Consider the following 22168-nt stretch of genomic DNA (forward strand, 5'->3'; position numbering starts at 1 on the left):
ATGGTTCAAAAAGAGTTTTTTGTACCTTGAGGGCTGTTACATATGTCTTTAAATTTTGGTAACTCTAGGTGAAACGTACAGCCGGGAATGCTTCATTAAGTAAGAATTTTGAAACTCAAAATTTGATGCCCCGCCTCTGGCGGACTTCCTGTTGGGTTTAGCATATGGCACCAACAGACTTTTTTGTAGGTCATAGTCTGTTACATATGTGTACCAATTTTCGTAGCTCTAGGTTAAACATACAACCGGCAATACTACGTTTAGTAAGAGTTTTGAAACTCTAAATTTGATGCCCCACCGCCGTCATATAGTATGTCGAAAACTTTAGATTTTTTACCATGGTGTTGTCCCAGGTCTTGAGATGGTACATCCCAAGTTTGAAGTCAATTGGATTAACCGTGTAGGAGAAGCAGGCAAAAGTATGACCCCTGTAAATGTGCAAAAATTGGCCAAAATTGGACATTTAAATACTCATATCTCACTTCCTGTCTATTTTAGGGTACACACATCAAAGAGGTTTTTGTTCATCTGGATGTGCTACAGGTGCCACACAATTTTCATAGCCGTCGGACAATCGTAGCGGGCCAGGGATCTGTTTAACCTATGTAGGTGGCGCTATGGAGCCATTTTTCTGTTATCACCTATGGCGACTTTAAAATATCAAATTTTTCGCCAGGCCTGACGTGTGTGTAAAGTTTGGTGAGTTTTCGTTCACGTTTAGTGTCTCAAAAATGTGATTGTTTGCGGAAAAGAATAATAACAAATAAAAAGAAGAATAATAAGAATTCCTTGAAAAACAATAGGGACCTCGCAGCGGTCGCTGCTCGGGCCCTAATAATAATAATAAGAAGAATTCCTACAAAAACAATAGGGCCTCGCAGCGGCACCGCCGCCGCCGCTGCTCGGGCCCTAACTAGAGCTGCGAGCAGCTATAAAGGGCCCTCGCAACCCGGGCCACGTTGGGGTACTTGCACGTCGGGGTACTGGCACGTTGGGGTACTGTAAAATAGGACAAGGACCATCTAAAATGTTTTTGACAAGCCTTGTGTGTGCAAAGTTTAATCAAAACGCAAAATATGGTGCGCAATTCCCAAAATAAATTCAAAATGGCGGACTTCCTTTTAGGTTTAGCATACGGCTACAGAATACTTTTTGTAGGTCTTAAGCTAATAGGTATGCCTCCCAGTTTTCACAAATCTAGGTCAAGTCATCTTTAGTTGTGTATCGCTTGAATCATACAATTGGAAATGCTCCATAAAAATGCATAGAGGGCGCTATTGAGCACAACGTTGGGTTACTTGCACGTCAGGGTACTGGCACGTTGGGGTACTGTTACATGGAACAAGGACCATTTAAAATGTTAGTTTTTTCCATGCCTTGTCTGTGCAAAGTTTAATGAAAAAGGCCAAAAATGATGTATAGTTCCCAAAATAAAATCAAAATAGCGGACTTCCTCTTTGGTTTGGCAAATGGCTACATAATACTTTTTTGTAGGTCTAGCATAATCATACAATCGGAAATGCTTCATAAAAATGCCTAGAGGGCGCTATTTATTGCAAATTGCACAATAAATCTCTGAAAATTCATGTTCATGACAAGTCTGATGTGTTTGCAAAGTTTCATGAGTTTTCATGTGTATAAAAAAAAAAAAAAAAGCAGCACTTGACAACTGTTACATGGAACAAGGACCATTTAAAATGTTAGTTTTTTCCATGCCTTTTCTGTGCAAAGTTTAATGAAAAAGGCCAAAAATGATGTATATTTCCCCAAATAAAATCAAAATAGCGGACTTCCTCTTTGGTTTGGCAAATGGCTACATAATACTTTTTTGTAGGTCTAGCATAATCATACAATCGGAAATGCTTCATAAAAATGTCTAGAGGGCGCTATTTATTGCAAATTGCACAATAAATCTCTGAAAATTCATGTTCATGACAAGTCTGATGTGTTTGCAAAGTTTCATGAGTTTTCATGTGTATAAAAAAAAAAAAAAGCAGCACTTGACAAACAATGCATTGCTATGGCAACAGCGTGTTACAAAATAAAAAACTTTCGATTACTTTGCATCTTAAACATCTTAAGATGAAACACACCAAGTTTGAAGACAGTCGGATAAATTTTGTAGGAGGGGTTCGTTAAAATATGACCCCTGAAAAAGGCCACAAAAAATGGCAACAAATCCCATCATAAATCAAAATGGCAGACTTCCTGTTTTGTTTAGCACATGGTTCCAAGAGACTTTTTTTGTACATCACGGGCTCTTATGTATGCCTGCAAATTATCATAGCGCTAGGTGAAACGTACAACCGGGAATGCTTCGTTAAAGAGGAGTTTTTTAGCTCAAAATGTGATGCCCGGCCCCTGGGGGACTTCCTGTTGGGTTTAGCACATGGCACCAAGAGACTTTTTTGTACATCCTGGGCTGTTACATATGTCTACAATTTTTCGTCGCTCTAGCTGCTTCGTACAACTGGGAATGCTTCATTAAGAAGGATTTTTTTTCCTTTGCAAAAAGTGCATGCCACGACAACAGCGTGTGACGAAATAAAAAACTTTCAATAACTTTTCATTTTCAACATCTTAAGATGAATCACACCAAGTTTGAAGATGATCGGATAAACTCTGTAGGAGGAGTTTGTTAAAATATGACCCCTATGAAATGGCCAAAAAAAATGGCAACACATTCCAAAGTAAATCAAAATAGCGGACGTCATGTTAGGTTTAGCATATGGTTCAAAAAGAGTTTTTTGTACCTCGAGGGCGGTTATACACCTCTACAAATGTTGGTAACTCTATGTGAAACGTACAGCCGGGTATGCTTTGTTAAAGAGGAGTTTTTTAGCTCAAAATGTGATGCCCGGCCCCTGGGGGACTTCCTGTTGGGTTTAGCACAGGGCACCAAGAGACTTTTTTGTACATCTTGGGCTGTTACATATGTCTACAAATTTTCATAGCTCTAGCTGCTTCGTACAAATGGGAATGCTTCTTGAAGGATATATTTTTTTCCTTTAAAAACAGTGCATGCCATGACAACAGCGTGCGACGAAATACAAAGCTTTCAATAACTTTTCATCTTCAACATCTTAAGATGAATCACACCAAGTTTGAAGATGATCGGATAAACACTGTAGGAGGAGTTCGTTAAAATAAGACCCCAATGAAATGGCCAAAAAAATGGCAACACGTTCCAAAATAAATCAAAATGGTGGACTTCCTGTTAGGTTTAGCATATGGTTCAAAAAGAGTTTTTTGTAGGTCATAGCCTGTTACATATGTGTACCAATTTTTGTAGCTCTAGATTAAACGTACAACCGGCAATGCTTCGTGAAGTAAGAATTTTTAAACTCTAAATTTGATGCGCCGCCGCCGTCATATAGTATATCAAAAACTTTTCATTTTTCACAATGATGTTGTCCCAGGTGTTGAGATGGTACATCCCAAGTTTGAAGTCAATCGGGTTAACCGTGTAGGAGAAGCGGGCAAAAGTATGACCCCTGTAAATGTGCAAAAATTGGCAAAAATTGGACATTTAAATACTCATACCTCACTTTCTGTCTATTTTAGGGTACACACTTCAAAGAGGTTTTTGTTCATTGGGATGTGCTACAGGTGCCACACAATTTTCATAGCCGTCGGACAATCGTAGCGGGACAGGGATCCGTTTAACCTATGTAGGGGGCGCTAAGGAGCCATTTTTCTGTTATCATGTATGGCGACTTTAAAATATCAAATTTTTCGCCAGGCCTGATGTGCGTGTAAAGTTTGGTGAGTTTTCGGTCACGTTTAGTGTCTCAAAAATGCGATTGTTTGCGGAGAAGAAAAAGAAGAATAACTAGAGCTGCGAGCAGCTATAAAGGGCCCTCGCAACCCGGGCCACGTTGGGGTATATGCAAGTCGGGGGACTTGCACGTTGGGGTACTGTTAAATAGACAAGGACCATGGAAAATAGAAATGCATTTGCCGTGCCTTGTGTGTAAAAAGGTGCAGTAAAAGGCCAAAAATGATGCACAATTCCCAAAATAAATTCAAAAGTGTGGACTTTCTGATGTGTGTGCAAAGTTTCATGAAAAGTCGCTCGTTTGATATTCAAAACCAGCATCTGTTTATTTGAAAACATTGCATGGCACAGAGATGGTGTGTGATCAAATAAAAAGCTTTTTGATGACTCTTAATGTGGTGTCGCTGTGCAACACATATGTATTCATGACATAGTGAAGTATTGTGACAGTTTTGTAGGGTCCAGCAAACAGTAAATGTGTGACAGTTATTCAAGAAAAAATGTAGCTTTGAAGCAGGCTAACCAATGACATCATCTAAAGGGGAAAAAAGCACATGAGCAAGCATAGGTATAAGTAGAGGAGAAAAAGAGATGAAAGAAGTGCGAGAGATGGAACAGGAGAGGAATGCAGCTGTTTATGTATAGCTGTTGTAACAGGACAGATTAAATAACACTTTAACCTGGGGTTAACAGCGCCCTAGGACAGATAAACTCTTTAGTGTAAAAGTTTTCTGGGACAGATGAATCCCTTGGGGTCAAAGAGTTTGGGTTAGCACATAGTCTGTCTTAGGATAATGTAACCTCCATGGATGAATTAGTCCTAGGACGCTTTGACCTGCGGGCTAAAACTTCAGGGGGGTTAACCTGTCCTGTTATATTGTGATCATCGTCTTCGTGCATGTCCTCAGTGGCTTCTTCTGTCTGTGTGGCAGCATTTGATACATCTGTAGAACAAAAAAGAATGAAGAATCATGTTAGATCTGTGAAGTTTGGTTGTCTTAGGTGTAGTTTACAGAACAGTCGTGTGCATATTTTTAGCATGGTAGTGTCTTAATACAAATGCATATTATGTAATGCACTGTATATGGATATTACAGACGTAATATTTGACGGTGATCTTATATTCATAGTTTTTGCCCGTTAATAAATAATATAGCTAGTAAGTAATAAGACACGCAAAAATGGTATAGTTGAATCCTCTGGGTCAAAAAGCAATGTTTTAGGATTGTGTGATGAAATGATGAATAAAAGTAAGGATACGACAGGTACATAAATGGTTATATATACACACGGACATATATATTTATACAGTATAACAGTGCCGCATGTATTGGTTTTAAGGAAAGAGTTGAAAAGCAGTGTTCAGAAAAAAGCATAAGACGCACAAAGTACCATTTCACTACATGTAATAAGTTGTCAAGTAGACATGTGAATTAAGTGGTTAAGATAGTGGCTACTGTGCAAGTAAGCTTCAATTGTCTCTAAAAGGTTAGCATATGTGTTCTACATGATATCAATGGCTAGACGTGCTCGTGGAGAAACATTACAAACAGAAAAACACACTAAAGGTGCCTTTAACAAACCTGTTAATAAATGAGAACTTAATACATATATGTATGGCATACTGTATATGATTGAGAAAGTTGTCCTGTTTAGTTTATGTATTGTATACTTACGGAAAAAAGGTGGCAATCTTTGCGTATGGAGTTGATTAGAGGGTCTTTATCAAAAGAGAATTTGCTTGTTGATTTGTTCATGTTCTGTAGAAAAGCAAAGGAGTAGAAATAAATACAGTATCATACTTCATAAACATACAAGAAATTTGTAGCTGTATTAACCATTGTTGGTATTTGAAGTGATAATTTAGGAATAGAAGTGTAGTGATTGCAGAATTTATAGAGTGCTTACCTTGTATGACTTTGTAGATGGAAATGTCTTTTGTTGAAAGAGCTCTTTGTTGTCTACTATATATGCAAGGACAAGCATAAGTAGGTGTGGTTATGAAGTACTTGACCATTGAAATAAAGCAGTGGTATCAAATGTATGGACCGTGGTTTGGCTCAGGCCTGCAAAGGGGTTTAATGTGGCACAAGAGATAATCTTGTAAGGTACAAAAAATAATAATAATATAATAGGTATGCCTCTGAGTTTTCACAAATCTAGGTCAAGTCAAGTCATCTTTAGTTATTTCGCGCTTGAATCATCCAATCGGAAATGCTCCATAAAAAATGTATAGAGGGTGCGATTTATTGCAAATTGCACAAGAAATCTCTAAAAATTCATGTTAATGACAAGTCTGATGTGTGTGCAAAGTTTCACGAGTTTTCACACATGTATAGATAAAAAAAAACAAAGCAGCACTTTACTTGGCAACCAATGCATCGCTATAGCAGCAGCGTGCGACAAAATAAAAAACTTTCGATAAATTTGCATCTTAAACATCTTAAGATGAAACACACCAAGTTTGAACACGGTCGGATGAATTTTGTAGGAGGAGTTAAAATATGACCCCTAAAAAAGGCCACAAAAAAAGTCTACAAATCCCATCATAAATCAAAATGGCGGACTTCCTGTTTGGTTTAGCACATGGTTCCAAGAGACTTTTTTGTACATCGTGGGCTCTTATGTATGCCTCTAAATTATCATAGCGCTAGGTGAAACGTACAACTGGGAATGCTTCGTTAAAGAGGAGTTTTTTAGCTCAAAATGTGATGCCCGGCCCCTACGGGACTTCCTGTTGGGTTTAGCACATGGCACCAAGAGACTTTTTTGTACATCGTGGGCTGTTACATTTGTCTCCAAATTTTCGTAGCTCTAGCTGCTTCGTACAACTGGGAATGCTTCATTAAGAAGTAATTTTTTCCTTTGCAAACTGTGCATGCCACGGCAACAGCGTGCGACAAAATAAAAAGCTTTCAATAACTTTTCATCTTCAACATCTTAAGATGAATCACACCAAGTTTGGAGATGATCGGATAAACTCTGTAGGAGGAGTTCGTTAAAATAAGACCCCTATGAAATGGCCCAAAAAATGGCAACACGTTCCAAAGTAAATCAAAATGGCGGACTTCCTGTTCGGTTTAGCATATGGTTCAAAAAGAGTTTTTTGTACCTTGAGGGCTGTTACATATGTCTTCAAATATTGGTAACTCTAGGTGAAATGTACAGCCGGGAATGCTTCATTAAGTTAGAATTTTGAAACACAAAATTTGATGCCTCGCCTCTGGCGGACTTCCTGTTAGGTTTAGCATATGGCACCAACAGGCTTTTTTGTAGATCATAGTCTGTTACATATGTGTACCAATTTTCGTAGCTCTAGATTAAACGTACCACCGGCAATGCTTCGTTAAGTAAGAATTTTGAAACTGTAAATTTGATGCCCCGCCACCGTCATATAGTATGTCAAAAACTTTAGATTTTTTACCGTGATGTTGTCCCAGGTGTTGAGATGGTACAGCCCAAGTTTGAAGTCAATCGGGTTAACCGTGTAGGAGAAGCGGGCAAAAGTATGACCCCTGTAAATGTGCAAAAATGGGCCAAAATTGGACATTCAAATACTCATACCTCACTTCGTGTCTATTTTAGGGTACACATATCAAAGAGGTTTTTGTTCATCTGGATGTGCTACAGGTGCCACACAATTTTCGTAGCCATAGGACAATCGTAGCGGGACAGGGATCCGTTAAACCTATGTAGGTGGCGCTACAGAGCCATTTTTCTGTTATCATGTATGGCGACTTTAAAATATCAAATTTTTCGCCAGACCCGATCTGCGTGTAAAGTTTGGTGAGTTTTCGTTCATGTTTAGTGCCTCAAAAATGTGGTTGTTTGCGGAAAAGAATAATAACAAAGAAGAAGAATAATAACTAGAGCTGCGAGCAGCTATAAAGGGCCCTCGCAACCCGGGCCACGTTGGGGTATTTGCACGTCGGGGTACTGGCATGTTGGGGTACTGTCAAATAGGAAACCATCTAAATTTTAAACGTTTTTGCCATGCTTTGTGTTTGTAAAGTTTCATGGAAAGGCCAAAAATGATGCACAATTAACAAAATAAAATCAAAATGGATTGGCACATGGCTATATAGAATACTTTTTGGATATATTAGGCATGCCTGCCAATATTCACACATCTAGCTGAATCATATAATCGGAAAGACTTCATAAAAATGTCTAGAGGGCGCTATTGAAGCATTTATTGCAAATTTAATAAGAAATCTCTAAAATATTCATGCTTATGACAAGCCTGATGTGTGTGTAAAGTTTCATGAGTTTTTGCACATGTTTAGACCAAAAAAAAAAAAGCAGCATTTTACTTGGCAAACAATCCATCGCCATGAAACGGCGTGCGACAAAATAAATAACTTCCGATAACTTTGTAACTTAAACATCTTAAGATGAAGCACACCAAGTTTGAAGACAGTCGGATAAATTTTGTAGGAGGAGTTCGTTAAAATATGACCCCTAAAAAAGGCCACAAAAAATGGCTACAAATCCCAACGTAAATCAAAATGGCGGACTTCCTGTTTGGTTTAGCAGATGGTTCCAAGAGACTTTTTTGTACATCGTGGGCTCTTATGTATGCCTCTAAATTATCATAGCGCTAGGTGAAACGTACAACCGGGAATGCTTCGTTAAAGAGGAGTTTTTTACCTCAAAATGTGATGACCGGCCCCTACGGGACTTCCTGTTGGGTTTAGCACATGGCACCAAGAGACCTTTTTGTACATCGTGGGCTGTTAAATTTGTCTCCAAATTTTCGTAGCTCTAGCTGCTTCGTACAACTGGGAATGCTTCATTAAGAGGGAATTTTTTCCTTCGCAATCTGTGCATGCCACGGCAACAGCGTGCGACGAAATAAAAAGCTTTCAATAACTTTTCATCTTCAACATTTTAAGATGAATCACACCAAGTTTGGAGATGATCGGATAAACTCTGTAGGAGGAGTTCGTTAAAATAAGACCCCTATGAAATGGCCCAAAAAATGGCAACACGTTCCAAAGTAAATCAAAATGGCGGACTTCCTGTTCGGTTTAGCATATGGTTCAAAAAGAGTTTTTTGTACCTTGAGGGCTGTTACATATGTCTTCAAATGTTGGTAACTCTAGGTGAAATGTACAGCCGGGAATGCTTCATTAAATAAGAATTTTGAAACACAAAATTTGATGCCTCGCCTCTGGCGGACTTCCTGTTAGGTTTAGCATATGGCACCAACAGGCTTTTTTGTAGATCATAGTCTGTTACATATGTGTACCAATTTTCGTGGCTCTCAATTAAACGTACCACCGGCAATGCTTAGTTAAGTAAGAATTTTGAAACTGTAAATTTGATGCCCCGCCACCGTCATATAGTATGTCAAAAACTTTAGATTTTTTACCATGATGTTGTCCCAGGTGTTGAGATGGTACAGCCCAAGTTTGAAGTCAATCGGGTTAACCGTGTAGGAGAAGCGGGCAAAAGTATGACCCCTGTAAATGTGCAAAAATGGGCCAAAATTGGACATTCAAATACTCATACCTCACTTCCTGTCTATTTTAGGGTACACATATCAAAGAGGTTTTTGTTCATCTGGATGTGCTACAGGTGCCACACAATTTTCGTAGCCATAGGACAATCGTAGCGGGACAGGGATCCGTTAAACCTATGTAGGTGGCGCTACAGAGCCATTTTTCTGTTATCATGTATGGCGACTTTAAAATATCAAATTTTTCGCCAGGCCTGATGTGCGTGTAAAGTTTGGTGAGTTTTCGTTCACGTTTAGTGTCTCAAAAATGCGATTGTTTGCGGAGAAGAAAAAGAAGAATAACTAGAGCTGCGAGCAGCTATAAAGGGCCCTCGCAACCCGGGCCACGTTGGGGTACTTGCACGTCGGGGTACTGGCACGTTGGGGTACTGTCAAATCGGACAAGGACCATCTAAAATGTTTTTGACAAGCTTTGTGAGTGCAAAAGGCCAAAGATGGTGTGCAATTCCCAAAATAAATTCAAAATGGCGGACTTCCTTTTAGGTTTAGCATACGGCTACAGAATACTTTTTGTAGGTCTTAAGCTAATAGGTATGCCTCCCAGTTTTCACAAATCTAGGTCAAGTCATCTTTAGTTGTGTATCGCTTGAATCATACAATTGGAAATGCTCCATAAAAATGCATAAAGGGCGCTATTGAGCACAACGTTGGGTTACTTGCACGTCAGGGTACTGGCACGTTGGGGTACTGTTACATGGAACAAGGACCATTTAAAATGTTATTTTTTTCCATGCCTTGTCTGTGCAAAGTTTAATGAAAGAGGCCAAAAATGATGTATAATTCCCAAAATAAAATCAAAATAGCGGACTTCCTCTTTGGTTTGGCAAATGGCTACATAATACTTTTTTGTAGGTATTAGGCTGATAGGGGTCTGTCCTAATTTTCACAAATCTAGCAGAATCATACAATCGGAAATACTTCATAAAAATGTCTAGAGGGCGCTATTTATTGCAAATTGCACAATAAATCTCTAAAAATTCATGTTCATGACAAGTCTGATGTGTTTGCAAAGTTTCATGAGTTTTCACACATGTATAGATAAAAAAACAAAGCAGCACTTTACTTGGCAAACAATGCATCGCTATAGCAGCAGCGTGCGACAAAATAAAAAACTTTCGATAACTTTGCATCTTAAACATCTTAAGATGAAACACACCAAGTTTGAAGACGGTCGGATGAACTTTGTACGAGGAGTTCGTTAAAATATGACCCCTGAAAAAGGCCACAAAAAATGGCAACAAATCCCATCGTAAATCAAAATGGCAGACTTCCTGTTTTGTTTAGCACATGGTTCCAAGAGACTTTTTTGTACATCGTGGGCTCTTATGTATGCCTGCAAATTATCATCGCGCTAGGTGAAACGTACAACCGGGAATGCTTCGTTAAAGAGGAGTTTTCTAGCTCAAAATGTGATGCCCGGCCCCTGGGGGACTTCCTGTTGGGTTTAGCACATGGCACCAAGAGACTTTTTTGTACATTGTGGGCTGTTACATATGTCTACAAATTTTTGTAGCTCTAGCTACTTCGTACAACTGGGAATGCTTCATTAAGAAGGATTTTTTTCCTTTGCAAAAAGTGCATGCCACGACAACAGCGTGCGACGAAATAAAGAGCTTTCAATAACTTTTCATCCTCAACATCTTAAGATGAGTCACACCAAGTTTGAAGATGATCGGATAAACTCTGTAGGAGGAGTTCGTTAAAATATGACCCCTATGAAATGGCCCAAAAAATGGCAACACATTCCAAAGTAAATCAAAATGGCGGACGTCCTGTTAGGTTTAGCACATGGTTCAAAAAGAGTTTTTTGTACCTCGAGGGCTGTTATATACCTCTACAAATTTTGGTAACTCTAGGTGAAACGTACAGCCGGGTATGCTTTGTTAAAGAGGAGTTTTTTAGCTCAAAATGTGATGCCCGGCCCCTGGGGGACTTCCTGTTGGGTTTAGCACAGGGCACCAAGAGACTTTTTTGTACATCTTGGGCTGTTACATATGTCTACAAATTTTCGTAGCTCTAGCTGCTTCGTACAAATGGGAATGCTTCTTTAAGGATATTTTTTTTCCTTTAAAAACAGTGCATGCCATGTCAACAGCGTGCGACGAAATACAAAGCTTTCAATAACTTTTCATCTTCAACATCTTAAGATGAATCACACCAAGTTTGAAGATGATCGGATAAACACTGTAGGAGGAGTTCGTTAAAATAAGACCCCAATGAAATGGCCAAAAAAATGGCAACACGTTCCAAAATAAATCAAAATGGTGGACTTCCTGTTAGGTTTAGCATATGGTTCAAAAAGAGTTTTTTGTAGGTCATAGCCTGTTACATATGTGTACCAATTTTCGTAGCTCTAGATTAAACGTACAACCGGCAATGCTTCGTGAAGTAAGAATTTTTAAACTCTAAATTTGATGCGCCGCCGCCGTCATATAGTATATCAAAAACTTTTCATTTTTCACAATGATGTTGTCCCAGGTGTTGAGATGGTACATCCCAAGTTTGAAGTCAATCGGGTTAACCGTGTAGGAGAAGCGGGCAAAAGTATGACCCCTGTAAATGTGCAAAAATTGGCAAAAATTGGACATTTAAATACTCATACCTCACTTTCTGTCTATTTTAGGGTACACACTTCAAAGAGGTTTTTGTTCATTGGGATGTGCTACAGGTGCCACACAATTTTCATAGCCGTCGGACAATCGTAGCGGGACAGGGATCCGTTTAACCTATGTAGGGGGCGCTAAGGAGCCATTTTTCTGTTATCATGTATGGCGACTTTAAAATATAAAATTTTTCGCCAGGCCTGATGTGCGTGTAAAGTTTGGTGAGTTTTCTGTCACGTTTAGTGTCTCAAAAATGCGATTGTTTGCGGAGAAGAATAATAAGAATAAGAATAATAATAACTAGAGCTGCGAGCAGCTATAAAGGGCCCTCGCAACCTGGGCCACGTTGGGGTACTTGCACGTCGGGGTACTGGCACGTTGGGGTACTGTCAAATAGGACAAGGACCATCTAAAATGTTTTTGACAAGCCTTGTGTGTGCAAAGTTTTATCAAAAGGCCAAAGATGGTGCGCAATTCCCAAAATAAATTCAAAATGGCGGACTTCCTTTTAGGTTTAGCAAACGGCTACAGAATACTTTTTGTAGGTCTTAGGCTAATAGGTATGCCTCCCAGTTTTCACAAATCTTGGTCAAGTCATCTTTAGTTATATAGTGCTTGAATCATACAATCGGAAATGCTCCATAAAAATGCATAGAGGGCGCTATTGAGCACAACGTTGGGTTATTTGCACGTTGGGGTACTGGCACGTTGGGGTACTGTTACATGGAACAAGTTCCATTTAAAATGTTAATGTTTTTTCCATGCCTTGTGTGTGCAAAGTTTCATGAAAAAGGCCAAAAATGATGCATAATTCCCAAAATAAAATCAGAATAGCGGACTTCCTCTTTGGTTTGGCAAATGGCTACATAATACTTTTTTGTAGGTCTAGCATAATCATACAATCGGAAATGCTTCATAAAAATGCCTAGAGGGCGCTATTTATTGCAAATTGCACAATAAATCTCTGAAAATTCATGTTCATGACAAGTCTGATGTGTTTGCAAAGTTTCATGAGTTTTCATGTGTATAAAAAAAAAAAAAAAAGCAGCACTTGACAACTGTTACATGGAACAAGGACCATTTAAAATGTTAGTTTTTTCCATGCCTTTTCTGTGCAAAGTTTAATGAAAAAGGCCAAAAATGATGTATATTTCCCAAAATAAAATCAAAATAGCGGACTTCCTCTTTGGTTTGGCAAATGGCTACATAATACTTTTTTGTAGGTCTAGCATAATCATACAATCGGAAATGCTTCATAAAAATGTCTAGAGGGCGCTATTTATTGCAAATTGCACAATAAATCTCTGGAAATTCATGTTCATGACAAGTCTGATGTGTTTGCAAAGTTTCATGAGTTGTCATGTGTATAAAAAAAAAAAAAGCAGCACTTGACAAACAATGCATTGCTATGGCAACAGCGTGTTACAAAAAAAAAAACTTTCGATTACTTTGCATCTTAAACATCTTAAGATGAAACACACCAAGTTTGAAGACAGTCGGATAAATTTTGTAGGAGGGGTTCGTTAAAATATGACCCCTGAAAAAGGCCACAAAAAATGGCAACAAATCCCATCATAAATCAAAATGGCAGACTTCCTGTTTTGTTTAGCACATGGTTCCAAGAGACTTTTTTTGTACATCACGGGCTCTTATGTATGCCTGCAAATTATCATAGCGCTAGGTGAAACGTACAACCGGGAATGCTTCGTTAAAGAGGAGTTTTTTAGCTCAAAATGTGATGCCCGGCCCCTGGGGGACTTCCTGTTGGGTTTAGCACATGGCACCAAGAGACTTTTTTGTACATCCTGGGCTGTTACATATGTCTACAATTTTTCGTCGCTCTAGCTGCTTCGTACAACTGGGAATGCTTCATTAAGAAGGATTTTTTTTCCTTTGCAAAAAGTGCATGCCACGACAACAGCGTGTTACGAAATAAAAAACTTTCAATAACTTTTCATTTTCAACATCTTAAGATGAATCACACCAAGTTTGAAGATGATCGGATAAACTCTGTAGGAGGAGTTTGTTAAAATATGACCCCTATGAAATGGCCAAAAAAAATGGCAACACATTCCAAAGTAAATCAAAATAGCGGACGTCATGTTAGGTTTAGCATATGGTTCAAAAAGAGTTTTTTGTACCTCGAGGGCTGTTATACACCTCTACAAATGTTGGTAACTCTATGTGAAACGTACAGCCGGGTATGCTTTGTTAAAGAGGAGTTTTTTAGCTCAAAATGTGATGCCCGGCCCCTGGGGGACTTCCTGTTGGGTTTAGCACAGGGCACCAAGAGACTTTTTTGTACATCTTGGGCTGTTACATATGTCTACAAATTTTCATAGCTCTAGCTGCTTCGTACAAATGGGAATGCTTCTTGAAGGATATATTTTTTTCCTTTAAAAACAGTGCATGCCATGACAACAGCGTGCGACGAAATACAAAGCTTTCAATAACTTTTCATCTTCAACATCTTAAGATGAATCACACCAAGTTTGAAGATGATCGGATAAACACTGTAGGAGGAGTTCGTTAAAATAAGACCCCAATGAAATGGCCAAAAAAATGGCAACACGTTCCAAAATAAATCAAAATGGTGGACTTCCTGTTAGGTTTAGCATATGGTTCAAAAAGAGTTTTTTGTAGGTCATAGCCTGTTACATATGTGTACCAATTTTTGTAGCTCTAGATTAAACGTACAACCGGCAATGCTTCGTGAAGTAAGAATTTTTAAACTCTAAATTTGATGCGCCGCCGCCGTCATATAGTATATCAAAAACTTTTCATTTTTCACAATGATGTTGTCCCAGGTGTTGAGATGGTACATCCCAAGTTTGAAGTCAATCGGGTTAACCGTGTAGGAGAAGCGGGCAAAAGTATGACCCCTGTAAATGTGCAAAAATTGGCAAAAATTGGACATTTAAATACTCATACCTCACTTTCTGTCTATTTTAGGGTACACACTTCAAAGAGGTTTTTGTTCATTGGGATGTGCTACAGGTGCCACACAATTTTCATAGCCGTCGGACAATCGTAGCGGGACAGGGATCCGTTTAACCTATGTAGGGGGCGCTAAGGAACCATTTTTCTGTTATCATGTATGGCGACTTTAAAATATCAAATTTTTCGCCAGGCCTGATGTGCGTGTAAAGTTTGGTGAGTTTTTGGTCACGTTTAGTGTCTCAAAAATGCGATTGTTTGCGGAGAAGAATAATAATAAGAACTAGAGCTGCGAGCAGCTATAAAGGGCCCTCGCAACCCGGGCCACGTTGGGGTATATGCAAGTCGGGGGACTTGCACGTTGGGGTACTGTTAAATAGACAAGCACCATGGAAAATAGAAATGCATTTGCCGTGCCTTGTGTGTAAAAAGGTGCAGTAAAAGGCCAAAAATGATGCACAATTCCCAAAATAAATTCAAAAGTGTGGACTTTCTGATGTGTGTGCAAAGTTTCATGAAAAGTCGCTCGTTTGATATTCAAAACCAGCATCTGTTCATTTGAAAACATTGCATGGCACAGAGATGGTGTGTGATCAAATAAAAAGCTTTTTGATGACTCTTAATGTGGTGTCGCTGTGCAACACATATGTATTCATGACATAGTGAAGTATTGTGACAGTTTTGTAGGGTCCAGCAAACAGTAAATGTGTGACAGTTATTCAAGAAAAAATGTAGCTTTGAAGCAGGCTAACCAATGACATCATCTAAAGGGGAAAAAAGCACATGAGCAAGCATAGGTATAAGTAGAGGAGAAAAAGAGATGAAAGAAGTGCGAGAGATGGAACAGGAGAGGAATGCAGCTGTTTATGTATAGCTGTTGTAACAGGACAGATTAAATAACACTTTAACCTGGGGTTAACAGCGCCCTAGGACAGATAAACTCTTTAGTGTAAAAGTTTTCTGGGACAGATGAATCCCTTGGGGTCAAAGAGTTTGGGTTAGCACATAGTCTGTCTTAGGATAATGTAACCTCCATGGATGAATTAGTCCTAGGACGCTTTGACCTGCGGGCTAAAACTTCAGGGGGGTTAACCTGTCCTGTTATATTGTGATCATCGTCTTCGTGCATGTCCTCAGTGGCTTCTTCTGTCTCTGTGGCAGCATTTGATACATCTGTAGAACAAAAAAGAATGAAGAATCATGTTAGATCTGTGAAGTTTGGTTGTCTTAGGTGTAGTTTACAGAACAGTCGTGTGCATATTTTTAGCATGGTAGTGTCTTAATACAAATGCATATTATGTAATGCACTGTATATGGATATTACAGACGTAATATTTGACGGTGATCTTATATTCATAGTTTTTGCCCGTTAATAAATAATATAGCTAGTAAGTAATAAGACACGCAAAAATGGTATAGTTGAATCATCTGGGTCAAAAAGCAATGTTTTAGGATTGTGTGATGAAATGATGAATAAAAGTAAGGATACGACAGGTACATAAATGGTTATGTAAGTGTAACGTGTTGGTGCAAAACGTTGTGGTCGTGTTGCATGTTACTCAATGGCTGTGTGTGTCAAAACGAGTTTATTTGAAAGAATATACAAATATATACACACGGACATATATATTTATACAGTATAACAGTACCGCATGTATTGGTTTTAAGGAAAGAGTTGAAAAGCAGTGTTCAGAAAAAAGCATAAGACGCACAAAGTACCATTTCACTACATGTAATAAGTTGTCAAGTAGACATGTGAATTAAGTGGTTAAGATAGTGGCTACTGTGCAAGTAAGCTTCAATTGTGTCTAAAAGGTTAGCATATGTGTTCTACATGATATCAATGGCTAGACGTGCTCGTGGAGAAACATTACAAACAGAAAAACACACTAAAGGTGCCTTTAACAAACCTGTTAATAAATGAGAACTTAATACATATATGTATGGCATACTGTATATGATTGAGAAAGTTGTCCTGTTTAGTTTATGTATTGTATACTTACGGAAAAAAGTTGGCAATCTTTGCGTATGGAGATGATTAGAGGGTCTTTATCAAAAGAGAATTTGCTTGGTGATTTGTTCATGTTCTGTAGAAAAGCAAAGGAGTAGAAATAAATACAGTATCATACTTCATAAACATACAAGAAATTTGTAGCTGTATTAACCATTGTTGGTATTTGAAGTGATAATTTAGGAATAGAAGTGTAGTGATTGCAGAATTTATAGAGTGCTTACCTTGTATGACTTTGTAGATGGAAATGTCTTTTGTTGAAAGAGCTCTTTGTTGTCTACTATATATGCAAGGACAAGCATAAGTAGGTGTGGTTATGAAGTACTTGACCATTGAAATAAAGCAGTGGTATCAAATGTATGGACCGTGGTTTGGCTCAGGCCTGCAAAGGGGTTTAATGTGGCACAAGAGATAATCTTGTAAGGTACAAAAAATAATAATAATATAATAGGTATGCCTCTGAGTTTTCACAAATCTAGGTCAAGTCAAGTCATCTTTAGTTATTTCGCGCTTGAATCATCCAATCGGAAATGCTCCATAAAAAATGTATAGAGGGTGCGATTTATTGCAAATTGCACAAGAAATCTCTAAAAATTCATGTTAATGACAAGTCTGATGTGTGTGCAAAGTTTCACGAGTTTTCACACATGTATAGATAAAAAAAAAACAAAGCAGCACTTTACTTGGCAACCAATGCATCGCTATAGCAGCAGCGTGCGACAAAATAAAAAACTTTCGATAAATTTGCATCTTAAACATCTTAAGATGAAACACACCAAGTTTGAACACGGTCGGATGAATTTTGTAGGAGGAGTTAAAATATGACCCCTAAAAAAGGCCACAAAAAAAGGCTACAAATCCCATCATAAATCAAAATGGCGGACTTCCTGTTTGGTTTAGCACATGGTTCCAAGAGACTTTTTTGTACATCGTGGGCTCTTATGTATGCCTCTAAATTATCATAGCGCTAGGTGAAACGTACAACCGGGAATGCTTCGTTAAAGAGGAGTTTTTTAGCTCAAAATGTGATGCCCGGCCCCTACGGGACTTCCTGTTGGGTTTAGCACATGGCACCAGGAGCCTTTTTTGTACATTGTGGGCTGTTACATTTGTCTCCAAATTTTCGTAGCTCTAGCTGCTTCGTACAACTGGGAATGCTTCATTAAGAAGGAATTTTTTCCTTTGCAAACTGTGCATGCCACGGCAACAGCGTGCGACAAAATAAAAAGCTTTCAATAACTTTTCATCTTCAACATCTTAAGATGAATCACACCAAGTTTGGAGATGATCGGATAAACTCTGTAGGAGGAGTTCGTTAAAATAAGACCCCTATGAAATGGCCCAAAAAATGGCAACACGTTCCAAAGTAAATCAAAATGGCGGACTTCCTGTTCGGTTTAGCATATGGTTCAAAAAGAGTTTTTTGTACCTTGAGGGCTGTTACATATGTCTTCAAATATTGGTAACTCTAGGTGAAATGTACAGCCGGGAATGCTTCATTAAGTTAGAATTTTGAAACACAAAATTTGATGCCTCGCCTCTGGCGGACTTCCTGTTAGGTTTAGCATATGGCACCAACAGGCTTTTTTGTAGATCATAGTCTGTTACATATGTGTACCAATTTTCGTAGCTCTAGATTAAACGTACCACCGGCAATGCTTCGTTAAGTAAGAATTTTGAAACTGTAAATTTGATGCCCCGCCACCGTCATATAGTATGTCAAAAACTTTAGATTTTTTACCATGATGTTGTCCCAGGTGTTGAGATGGTACAGCCCAAGTTTGAAGTCAATCGGGTTAACCGTGTAGGAGAAGCGGGCAAAAGTATGACCCCTGTAAATGTGCAAAAATGGGCCAAAATTGGACATTCAAATACTCATACCTCACTTCCTGTCTATTTTAGGGTACACATATCAAAGAGGTTTTTGTTCATCTGGATGTGCTACAGGTGCCACACAATTTTCGTAGCCATAGGACAATCGTAGCGGGACAGGGATCCGTTAAACCTATGTAGGTGGCGCTACAGAGCCATTTTTCTGTTATCATGTATGGCGACTTTAAAATATCAAATTTTTCGCCAGACCCGATCTGCGTGTAAAGTTTGGTGAGTTTTCGTTCATGTTTAGTGCCTCAAAAATGTGGTTGTTTGCGGAAAAGAATAATAACAAAGAAAAAGAAGAAGAAGAAGAATAACTAGAGCTGCGAGCAGCTATAAAGGGCCCTCGCAACCCGGGCCACGTTGGGGTATATGCAAGTCGGGGGACTTGCACGTTGGGGTACTGTTAAATAGACAAGGACCATGGAAAATAGAAATGCATTTGCCGTGCCTTGTGTGTAAAAAGGTGCAGTAAAAGGCCAAAAATGATGCACAATTCCCAAAATAAATTCAAAAGTGTGGACTTTCTGATGTGTGTGCAAAGTTTCATGAAAAGTCGCTCGTTTGATATTCAAAACCAGCATCTGTTTATTTGAAAACATTGCATGGCACAGAGATGGTGTGTGATCAAATAAAAAGCTTTTTGATGACTCTTAATGTGGTGTCGCTGTGCAACACATATGTATTCATGACATAGTGAAGTATTGTGACAGTTTTGTAGGGTCCAGCAAACAGTAAATGTGTGACAGTTATTCAAGAAAAAATGTAGCTTTGAAGCAGGCTAACCAATGACATCATCTAAAGGGGAAAAAAGCACATGAGCAAGCATAGGTATAAGTAGAGGAGAAAAAGAGATGAAAGAAGTGCGAGAGATGGAACAGGAGAGGAATGCAGCTGTTTATGTATAGCTGTTGTAACAGGACAGATTAAATAACACTTTAACCTGGGGTTAACAGCGCCCTAGGACAGATAAACTCTTTAGTGTAAAAGTTTTCTGGGACAGATGAATCCCTTGGGGTCAAAGAGTTTGGGTTAGCACATAGTCTGTCTTAGGATAATGTAACCTCCATGGATGAATTAGTCCTAGGACGCTTTGACCTGCGGGCTAAAACTTCAGGGGGGTTAACCTGTCCTGTTATATTGTGATCATCGTCTTCGTGCATGTCCTCAGTGGCTTCTTCTGTCTGTGTGGCAGCATTTGATACATCTGTAGAACAAAAAAGAATGAAGAATCATGTTAGATCTGTGAAGTTTGGTTGTCTTAGGTGTAGTTTACAGAACAGTCGTGTGCATATTTTTAGCATGGTAGTGTCTTAATACAAATGCATATTATGTAATGCACTGTATATGGATATTACAGACGTAATATTTGACGGTGATCTTATATTCATAGTTTTTGCCCGTTAATAAATAATATAGCTAGTAAGTAATAAGACACGCAAAAATGGTATAGTTGAATCCTCTGGCTCAAAAAGCAATGTTTTAGGATTGTGTGATGAAATGATGAATAAAAGTAAGGATACGACAGGTACATAAATGGTTATGTAAGTGTAAAATTTGGCATGGTGTGTCCAGATACATGCAGGATAAGTATAAAATATTATGGTGTGTGATTGATTTTTTCTTAGTAAAAATTAGTATTGTAAAGGTCAAGTCACAGTATGTCCAAAAAATTTTTTTTTTAAAATCTATGGTATAGAAACATCATAATCAGGGGCAAAGACATAAACATAATAATAGTAATTAATAATGATAGAATTTAAATACAATCTTTTCCATGAATATGTCAGTTATTTTGAGAAGATACAGAAAAAAAAGAACTTTGAAGTGTCTATCAGTGGATGAAAGAGGGCAAGATCACAGCATAGCTACATGATATCAGTCAGATTTGAAAGTAATCAAGTGTAGTATGTATTCACATTATATACATTGAGAAATTGCGGCTCAATAATCAGTCAGTGTTTTAGTTAACAGTCCAATGTTACCTTCAAGATATTCCTAACAGAAAAAAAGGAACGTGCATTAACAAAAAAATGTAAAAATGTCCATTGTCAAACATGTCATTCATTATACACAATGTGTAGGATGGGGATGCTTGCTGTGTTAGTGTTTGTGTGTCTTCCATGTCATATAGCTTACCATCACGGACAAATGCATCACATGCATCCTTTATATCCAATGCAGTCTGGAGTTCTTTCACAAGCTTGGTTTTGAAGTCTATCTGTTTTTCAAGTGCTTGATTGACTCGAGTCACATGGACTAGTTGGTTCATTTGGGAATGAAGATCAAGGCTGCGCTGGTATAAGTCGTTGAGACTGAAAGCATGATCAATGCATGCATACTGTAATGACAAAGCATTCAATGAAAATCAGTCATGTTAGATTCCATGATTCTAAATAGCAGATCTAACGTGTTGGTGCAAAACGTTGTGGTCGTGTTGCATGTTACTCAATGGCTGTGTGTGTCAAAACGAGTTTATTTGAAAGAATATACAAATATATACACACGGACATATATATTTATACAGTATAACAGTACCGCATGTATTGGTTTTAAGGAAAGAGTTGAAAAGCAGTGTTCAGAAAAAAGCAAAAGACGCACAAAGTACCATTTCACTACATGTAATAAGTTGTCAAGTAGACATGTGAATTAAGTGGTTAAGATAGTGGCTACTGTGCAAGTAAGCTTCAATTGTCTCTAAAAGGTTAGCATATGTGTTCTACATGATATCAATGGCTAGACGTGCTCGTGGAGAAACATTACAAACAGAAAAACACACTAAAGGTGCCTTTAACAAACCTGTTAATAAATGAGAACTTAATACATATATGTATGGCATACTGTATATGATTGAGAAAGTTGTCCTGTTTAGTTTATGTATTGTATACTTACGGAAAAAAGTTGGCAATCTTTGCGTATGGAGATGATTAGAGGGTCTTTATCAAAAGAGAATTTGCTTGGTGATTTGTTCATGTTCTGTAGAAAAGCAAAGGAGTAGAAATAAATACAGTATCATACTTCATAAACATACAAGACATTTGTAGCTGTATTAACCATTGTTGGTATTTGAAGTGATAATTTAGGAATAGAAGTGTAGTGATTGCAGAATTTATAGAGTGCTTACCTTGTATGACTTTGTAGATGGAAATGTCTTTTGTTGAAAGAGCTCTTTGTTGTCTACTATATATGCAAGGACAAGCATAAGTAGGTGTGGTTATGAAGTACTTGACCATTGAAATAAAGCAGTGGTATCAAATGTATGGACCGTGGTTTGGCTCAGGCCTGCAAAGGGGTTTAATGTGGCACAAGAGATAATCTTGTAAGGTACAAAAAATAATAATAATATAATAGGTATGCCTCTGAGTTTTCACAAATCTAGGTCAAGTCAAGTCAAGTCATCTTTAGTTATTTCGCGCTTGAATCATCCAATCGGAAATGCTTCA

General features: G+C 38.3%; 1 long non-coding RNA gene across 1 annotated transcript; it reads right to left on the bottom strand.

The window, feature by feature from the left end:
* Window positions 1-15332: 15332 nt before the first annotated feature.
* On the bottom strand, window positions 15333-17042 carry LOC144033850 (uncharacterized). The gene is made up of 3 exons (XR_013288104.1): window positions 17005-17042; window positions 16843-16926; window positions 15333-16012 (listed from the first exon to the last, which is right to left on the bottom strand). It is a non-coding gene; the product is annotated as an uncharacterized LOC144033850 (long non-coding RNA).
* Window positions 17043-22168: the final 5126 nt, after the last annotated feature.

This window comes from Festucalex cinctus, chromosome 13 (assembly GCF_051991245.1).
Source record: "Festucalex cinctus isolate MCC-2025b chromosome 13, RoL_Fcin_1.0, whole genome shotgun sequence".
Taxonomy (NCBI): Eukaryota; Metazoa; Chordata; class Actinopteri; order Syngnathiformes; family Syngnathidae; genus Festucalex; species Festucalex cinctus.